The 9,511-nt window shown below is 30.8% G+C and overlaps 1 protein-coding gene across 2 annotated transcripts in view; it reads right to left on the reverse strand.

The window, feature by feature from the left end:
* The window catches only part of LOC106686911 (uncharacterized), a 110,054-nt gene extending 101,123 nt beyond the window's left edge, over positions 1-8,931 (reverse strand). For both annotated transcript variants that reach the window (XM_014430511.3, XM_014430513.3), the window contains exon 1: positions 8,882-8,931. The gene's annotated coding sequence lies outside the window, so the exon portion shown is untranslated. The remainder of the gene's footprint in view (positions 1-8,881) is intronic.
* Positions 8,932-9,511: the final 580 nt, after the last annotated feature.

The raw sequence follows: 9,511 nt of genomic DNA on the forward strand, positions 1-9,511 counted from the left end.
AACAATCAACCATCTCATTTTTAGCAATAATAAAAAAAGGAATAAAGATAGAATAAATAAAGGAGATACAATCCAAAATCCTTCGTAAAATCCTCAATGCTCCTTACTTTGTCACAAATAAAATCATACATAAAGACCTTAATGTTCCCTATGTAGCCGATCTAGCCCGAACCAGATACCACTCCTTCCATTATAAGCTCTCTAACCACTCAAACCCCCTAGTTTCTAATCTCGCATCCTCTTTCATTCCTGACAATCCTCCGAGGCGCCTGAAAAGAAGATGGCCACGAGACCAGCTAATGTAAAATGTCATTAAGAGTGCTACCAATGGGTAGTTTCTCTACACGCCTGTAACACTCCAATTTAACTTAGATCAAATTAACTAAATTTATTATAATGTACAGTTGTAAATAGCAATAAATAAAAATTAAAAAAAAAAAGTTAGCAAAAATCTATCTTGATAAAGTGTTGGAATCGAATTTTTAGGTAAGGTATGTACGGGATTCTGCTGTCAAATGTGGTCACCCCTGCCTAAGAAGTTCTTAAAGGTTTCAGAACATAGTAAAAAAAATATTTTCAATAATTTAACCCAATTAAAAAAAATGTTGCTAATTAGATTTCTTTGTTAAAACGCCATTTTTAAATTTTTTTTTGCAATTACTGGATGAATCGCCTGAACCATTAAAAAAAACAATAATAGTATACTTCTTACACTTGTGTAACAATACGTGTGAAAATTTTTTCTCAATGTAGGTGGTGAACCAGAAACACTATGTAGGTCCTACTCCAAGAACGATAAAAAATGTGGGACCTACCCCAAGAAAATCTCACAGGAGATGTCAACATCCATTCCGAGCAAATTCACTTATACCGCTTCTTTTATTAAATGTAGAAGAATCGTTGGTTCGTTACTTTTTCTGTATGAACGTCCTCATAATTTCATCTTGAAAACTCCAGGATTTTCGTTGCAATAATGTCCGGCAAAAGAGTAAAAATACGTCAAATTGAGTATTCATATACTCCCTTGGGTGACAATGGTATGGTACCACAGATGGTGTCATAAAACCTCCTCCCCCCATAAATCCCACATGTTTTGATATTTAATTAATGTAAAATCATGGAATAACATTTTCTGCAATCTATGACCGGGATTCACTTTAGAATAATATTATTAACAACGAAAAATTACTCGCATGAACAGTCCTCAACCCACGAGGACTCGATAACTGAATTTTGGAACATTATGTCGAATGTTGTTTCATTGTGAAGTTACGAAGAAGAAATGATGCTAATCCCACTGTTGGTACTGTTAGGGAACCTTTAAGCGAACTCAAGAAACTTTAAGTACTTGTCTGATCCTTCTTTCAAGCCCGCCAGGACGTTTCAAACTTGAAATACGACGCTGTAACATAGACACTCCACTTTACGTTAGTGATTCTTCTATATAACAGACATCAAAGGGTAAGATAATTCTGTTCCTTATACAGAGGCTTTTGTTAAACAATGGTGAATATAAAAGAACACAAAAAATGAAATAATAAAATTGTGTATGCATCACTAAAGCTGTACATCATAATTCCAAAAAAAATAGCAAAAGTATTTTTAGATTAAAAAAAAAATTAACGCACCATTGCTATGACATCTTATGTCAACCATAATTTGAAAAATATTTGTATGATTTTTTTCTGCCTATGAAATGTCGTTCAGGGCCCTGTTTCATAATGAAAGCTAATAGTATTAGTTCATAGTACAAGTGTAGAAACTAGTGTGGTAATAATATTAATACTTAGTTTTTTCATGATAGGGATGACTATTAGTGATATTACAGGAATTAAAAAATACTAAGCTACAAGTTAATATTGTACAAGTCAGTGTAATTTAATTACAGTATTAGTTTGTACTTTATTATGAAACAGGGCCCTGGAGACATTTTCAGGATTTTTTCAAACGTGTAGAGATTTTTTTACGTGCTATATAGGAAAAGCGTTAGGAAAAAAATATTTAATTAATTATTTATATCCACTAAAAAAATAATGTGAATTATAAATTAAAATATCATTCCGGAAAATGTCATTTCTAAATAATGTATATTTCGTTTGTAGAAAGATAGTCCGGGTGGGTGTCAATAAAGGTACCATCATAGTAAAAGAAAACTATTTTGACACCTTCAACTATCTTCTTTCAAAATTTATATTTTATCAATAATTTGACAATAGAATTTTTTGTGTAAATAAAATTATTTGTATCCAAGTTAATTCCAAATTACCCTTTATTATTACTTTGAATGAACACCGTTTAGGATAACCTGACCATCCTCAAAGACAATCATAAATACGAATTTTTTCCTTCCACCCAATAATTAAAAACTTTTAGCAAACTATTCTGCCCAGTTTAATAAGTTTAGTCAAATTAACCTTCTTTTTTTTCATTTTTTTATTCAATAACTGATAGTTGCGTCATGTTAATCTGTGATTAAACGTTTTAAAATTTAATGGAAAAGAGAAAAAATAGGTAAATTTGACTAAATTTATTGACTTGGGAATATGAGTCTACAAAAGGTTTTTAATTGTTGGATGTGAGGTGTAAATTTTTTTAAAACTTATTTAACTTATTTATTCATTAAATTATTTTATTTTAAGTATTATTATTATTTTTATTTATTTTTTTTTTACTTATGTATCCAATAAGGTATTTCTTTTAACCAACTTTTTATTATATTTTCCTTTAAATCTATGTATTAGTTTTGTTTTGGTAAAATGTATTTATTTGTTTGTGTTACTATAACCTGATCTACTGCTGTGACTAGTATTTCTCTGGTTCGATATCATATAGCTGTCTAATAGTGAATTTGTTTAGCGGGTCACTGGGGAGGATCTGAGAGGGAGAATTCGGAAGAGTGAATTTGTCGATCAAAGGAAATAAAAATTGTGAAATGGAAGGTACTAGAAAGGGAAAGAAAAAAGGAATAAATTGAAGTATTTGTGTTTAGTGTGTAAACTAGAATTGATCGTAAAAGAAAACTGGAGGAAAAAATGTTTTCTTTCTATTTTATTATATCATGTAAAAATATGTAATTTATATATCTCCGATCACGGATTGATTAGTATGCTGTGTAATGTGGCAATTCGATGTATTTGTGCAGCATGGATGAATAAAGCATTTCTCTCTCTTTCGTCCTTAATTATGTACAGTTTATTAAAAAAAAAGAAAAACATTTTGGATAAAAAAACTACATATTATTTACATAACTAAAATATGTTAGGCATATTTATTATGCAATATAAATTTTAGTTCATGTTCTATTATATACAGAAAAAACGAACAGTATTAGGTAATATTAATTTTGAACAAAATAAATGACCCAGAAATTTAAATTCAAATTTTTTTTAATTCATTGGCAGCGTTGTGTAACATAATCGTTGTTTCTTCATTCTATTAAAATAAAGAAGAATGAGTAAGTTAGAGTAAATATAAAGAGAGTGGTGAAAAGGTCATGCTTTGAATTTCATGAATCTTTTCCGACAAACGTGGCCGAGCTACAAGGCGCATTGAGTGGGAATAACACAAACCCAAGGGGCGACTCGAGTGTTGAAGCCTGGGTCCACTTCTATAGCCAACTTCAAATGGTTTTCTAGAGCAGTGCCTATGTCCTCTTTTACTTTCGTATGAGGAGTTTTTTAAAAAAGAAAACATGAATGCTTTCTTATAATAAGTTTCCAATGAATAAGAAAACAGGTGACTAAACATCAAAGTACATTTCTCTGTATGTAAGATGTTGATACTCAGTGTCGTAAAATAAGCTAGGTAATAACTTTACATTTATGGCAATGAACTTATCGTAGAAGAGTTTAATTTGATTTATATCGTAATATATTATGAACAGTTGAAGTGCCTTTACCCCTCATTCCGTCGTAAATAGTTTCTTGCATCCTTCCTCTATCAAGTTTTCCAATCCCGCCGTCCATCGTACATCACTGATATCCTTCAATTAAAATCCTCCAGTACATTCCAAGGCATATGTTGCTGTCCATCGAACTGCCAGTGGCAGATCATTCCTCATCCGTTCCTCTTCTCTATGGAATTCTATTCTAATACCCTTCCAATCTTCAAATCCCGTATCTTCCACCACCTTCTGTCCTCCCAATTCCGGAAGAATAACAATAAAAAGTTTCAAATAAGGTGTAAATAGATGAAGAGAGAAATAATATTTAACGTACATACTATTGGAATTTGATTCATATATATTAAACTATATAAGGATATTAGTATTACAATTTATTTCATTTTATTAGAATTATATCTTTGAGATTTATTACTTGTTAGAAGATTTTTTTTTTTTATAACCTTTTATGTTGGCTTTCTTTATTTATTTATCATCTGTATTCGATAAAATTGTAAATATTAATTTACACATTTACAATTTTATCGAATTGTTTATTATCTTAAGTTGACTTGTGTTTGATTCTTAGAACATTCCGTTAATTATTATTGTTTATTTTTTATCTTATTTAATTTATAATTATAATATTTATATTCATATTTATGATGACCTTAACATCCCATTCGTTGCAGATTTGGCCCAAAACAGATATGCGTCTTTTCATTCCAAACTCCTTACCCATCCTAACCCATTAATTCTTAATCTTTCATCCTTAACAATCCCTGATAATCCTCCGAGGCGTCTGAAAATAAGATGGCCACGGGCCCTTTTAATTTAAATTAATGCTTGAAGTACCACCAATGGGTGGTTCCTTCCAAAGATTTTCAAGTGTATATAAAACATACAACATATTTACTTATTGCATTTATTATTTGTACAGTTGTAAATCACATTAGATAAATTAAAAAAAAATATTTATAATGGTTTACAATTTCATTTTTATTTTGAAATTTTTTTATTGTACTCTAAGGCTCTAAATCATTATTCTGTCACCTGTAATATTATTCTAAAGGGATCAGTTCCAGGATAAATAAAGAATGTTATTATTTTTTTTTATTAGCTAATAAATTTAAAGGCGTTCAACCAGAGCATATAATACAAAAAATTGGCAATTGTTCAACAAATAACAATAATTGTAGATCCATCAGTAGAATGATAACTGCCGAAAGTTGATAAACTTCCCATTCACTACAAAAAATTAGTATAAACTACAATAATCAGACCAATTTGGACATACGGAATTGAGCTCTGGGGCTCCACCAAACCATCAAATTCCTCCCGCATCCAATCCTTACAATCCAAAATCCTACGTAAAATCCTTAATGCTCCTTATTACATCACAAATAAACTCATTCACAAATACCTTAACATCCCATTCCTTGCAGATTTGGCCCAAAACAGATATGCGTCTTTTCATTCCAAACTCCTTACCCATCCTAACACATTAATTCTTAATCTTTCATCCTTAACAATTCCTGATAATCCTCCGAGGCATCTGAAAAGAAGATGGCCACGGGACCTTTTAATTTAAATTAATGCTTGAAGTACCACCAATGGGTGGTTTCTTCCAAAGATTTTCAAGTGTATATAAAATATACAACATATTTACTTATTGTATTTATTATTTGTACAGTTGTAAATCACATTAGATAAATTAAAAAAAAATATTTATGATGATTTACAATTTCATTTTTATTTTGAATTTTTTTTATTGTACTCTAAGGCTCTAAATGATCATTCTGTCACCTTTAATATTATTCTAAGGATTAATAAAGAATGTTATTTTTTTTTTTTTATTAGCTAATAAATTATAAGGCGTTTAACCAGGGCATATAATACAAAAGTTTGGCAATTGTTTAACAAATAACAATAATTGTAGATCCATTAGTAGAATGATAACTGCCGAAAGTTGGGCCAGGTGCTGAGTGCCATTGTATGCAAATGAAGGGACCTCACCGAGAGAGCGCACTGGCGCCGGCCACATCTGTCCCCATAGTCCACCGCCACCTGCTCCAATATCCACGATAATTGCTAATGATACTTAAATATTTGTAATAAAATATATCAAGTGTGGAAACGGTAGTCATAAAACATATATTTTAGCTGAAGCTGATCAAGTACACGTGAGATTCTAAATAGCATCTTAGGAATGCTTGATCATCTGTTCAATACAATTACAATACAATCAACAATTTTAAATATCCAATTGATTGTTATGTATGTTTCCAAATCTTTTAGTCCATAATTTCTTTTTAATTTAAAGTTTCTCTGGCCTGTTGAACAGATTCTATACTTAGGACTCCATCTTTACAAGAGACTTACTTGGAATCGACAAACAAGACTGAAACGACAAGAAACTGCTCGTAGATTCCGATTGCTACAACACTTACTTGACAAACTTCCCATTCTCTACAAAAAATTAGTATACACTACGATAATCAGACCAATTTGGGCATATGGAATTGAGCTCTGGGGCTCCACCAAACCATCAAATTCCTCCAAATTCCTCCCGCATCCAATCCTTACAATCCAAAATCCTACGTAAAACCCTTGATGCTCCTTATTACGTTACAAATAAACTCATCCTTAACATCCCATTCGTTGCAGATTTGGCCCAAAACAGATATGCGTCTTTTCATTCCAAACTCCTTACCCATCCTAACCCATTAATTATCAATCTTTCATCCTTAACAATCTCTGATAATCCTCCGAGGCGTCTGAAAAGACGATGGCCACAGGACCTTCTAATTTAAAAATGCTTCCTCCAATGGGTGGTTCCTTCCCAAGATTTTCAAGTGTATATGAAACATACAACATATTTACTTATTGTATTTATTATTTGTACAGTTGTGAATCACATTAAATAAATAAAAATAAAAAAAAAAGTTTTTCTGAATGATGGTTGTTATCTCTTTTTATGTTATATTTAAATATAAGAAGATGGTCAGGATTGCGGCCAAAAAAGACGCTATCCTGACCAGTTATCTCTTTTTGTTTATAGCACTGATGAAGAACTGAAATTCAGGCCGAAACGTCGGCACGAATAAATATTTTTTTGTTTACTTGTGTTTTTTGCTGGGCCCAACTCCCTGACCATCTTCTCCACTTGAAAATAAAATAAAATAGACAAATACCAGTTTCTCAGGAAATATGTTATTTTATAATTTTTTTTTTTTTTGAATAAGTAAATAGGTTTTCGATATTCAAATTTTAATATCGATATAGCAATACATCAACTTAAAATTATCTGAAAAAATATCGATATTTCCATAACTCATTATTTTTTCTGTAAATTGTTATGTTAAATTATGCAGTTGCACTCTTCAAGTATATGTTGTTCGAGCATTACTCTTAAAGTACAAAATAAAAAATTGATTGGTTTATTGTATATGAAGGTTATTAATACAGATCAGAGAAAAGATAATTCGTTTTCAAACTTTTTTAAAAAAAATTTTAACACAATTTTTTATGAAAACTATGTATAATTACTAGTCAAAAGCATTTATTCTAGAAAATATGAAAAATACTACTCCTACGAAGATAAATGTAACAAACTTTACAGTAAATTAAACTAGATTTAATTTAAGTGTTAATAGACATCTGTAAATCTAATGGTTCCTGAGACATAGATTACCCAAAATAAGTTCATATCTACTAATTTTTCAATATGTTTTTTATTAAACATTGCTTTTTTAAAAAATATATCCCGGAAACTATTGCATCATAATATCTCTTTTAGGGCTCATATTTTAGCAAATATATTCACCTTTAAATGATGTTTGATTAGGTTTTTATTGTTGTAAGTTTTAAAGATATGGGGCAACGAATGTAATATTTTTTTTTTTTTAACGATTTACAATAGATGCCATTTTTTTTTTATTTCCTTTAATCAGATTTGGCAAATTCATCAATTTCGACAAGTAACTATATATTATTATTATTGCCGCGGCAGTCCGTGGAGGTCCAAAGCCTCGCGCGATATACTTAAGAAATACATCGCTGGTTTCATGATGTGGTTTTGATAGTGTGGAACTATTTTTGTGCCACACATTGGCTAAAGGGCCTCACAAATGCCTAGGGAGACGCTGTGAGCGAGTATTGTATAATTATGTGCTTGAAAAAATCCCGGATAGGGCCAGGGACTCGAACTCGCATCCTATGGGTTGACAGACAGGCGCGTTACCACGCTGCTACCGTGGTCCACCCCTTATTTTAATATTATCATTATTATTTATTTTATTTTTTCATCATATAAGTCAGTTTATTATTTTATTGATAATATAAACATTATTTTGTTAATTTTATTTGTTTCTTTAACTCTTCAATTAGATATTCACGATTACTTTTTTAAGATATATTATCTTGTTTTTTTTTTTACTATATTATTTTTATAATTTAAAATGGCTTAGTAATTATAACGTTGTAAATCGTTAGGGATGTCTTTATGAAAGATATTAAACCCACACATTATTAATCGTTAAAAGTAAATCTTTTAAAATAACCATGTATGGCTCTCCAGCCGATCAGGTAATAAAGAAATATTAAAAAAAAGAAAAGAATATTACATAGAAGACGTATCATAAAATAGTATTTAATCTACTAAAAACCGCTAAGTATAGCTCTCGAGGATAAAGATTCCAAAAGTGTTGGCGAAGCTTGAAAACTTGGCAGCGAAAAGTGGACCCCTAATCCACCGCAATCCTCCCTTAGCAAGATAAGCCATTTAACGGATCTTACTTAAGCAAACAACAACAAAAGGATAATGAATTAATTAAAACTGTTCCTCGCCAGTAGAAGTTCTTGAGAAACTTCTTTTTTTTAAAGATTAAAGTTACCTTACGAAGAACTGTCAGCGTGGAGGAATCGAATAAGTTTCAAGATAAACTCTTACCCAAGCGATAAAAATAATTTATTTACTTAGAAGTTTAACAACTTACGAACCGTTTTAATAATGTACTTTTCAGGATACTTCTGAGCCACTCGTACTGACCTGTAACAAAACAAAATGTGGTTAGTATAAAAATTTCTTATACTTAAACTACTACTAAAAATTAGTACTATTACTATGTAATAATGCTAATAATAATAATAACATGAACCCCAAAAAGATTCATGGGTTCAGTACTTTGTAAAAACGTACTGTTTTAGAACAGCGTTTATGCTAGGAGGTGAGTTTTTCAAGATCACTCTCAACCGCCAGGTTTTCCCTCAATTAAGGATACCCACTTTATGAGGCCCAGTGGTCCTTGGAGGACTTAACATCCCAAAGGGTTGAGTCACGGCTACAGTTTTACAAAAAATACTAGCCGGAATCGAACCCGGGTCCTTGGAGTTAATATCACAGTGGCTTTAATTTAATCAATTAAATTTTCATGAATGAAAAATTGAATTAATGAATGAAGACCTAAAACTCCGGTTAAAACATCGGCACGAATAAATAAAAATAATTTTTATATATGTATATATAGGTGACCGCAAAAATTGATATATAAGAAGATGGCCAGGGTTGCGGTCAAAAGAGAAACAAAAATAGTTTACAACTATTTATTTTCCGACGTTTCGCCCCACTTT

Source organism: Halyomorpha halys, unplaced genomic scaffold (assembly GCF_000696795.3).
Source record: "Halyomorpha halys isolate HHAL.00 unplaced genomic scaffold, Hhal_1.1 Scaffold897.1, whole genome shotgun sequence".
Lineage (NCBI taxonomy): Eukaryota > Metazoa > Arthropoda > Insecta > Hemiptera > Pentatomidae > Halyomorpha > Halyomorpha halys.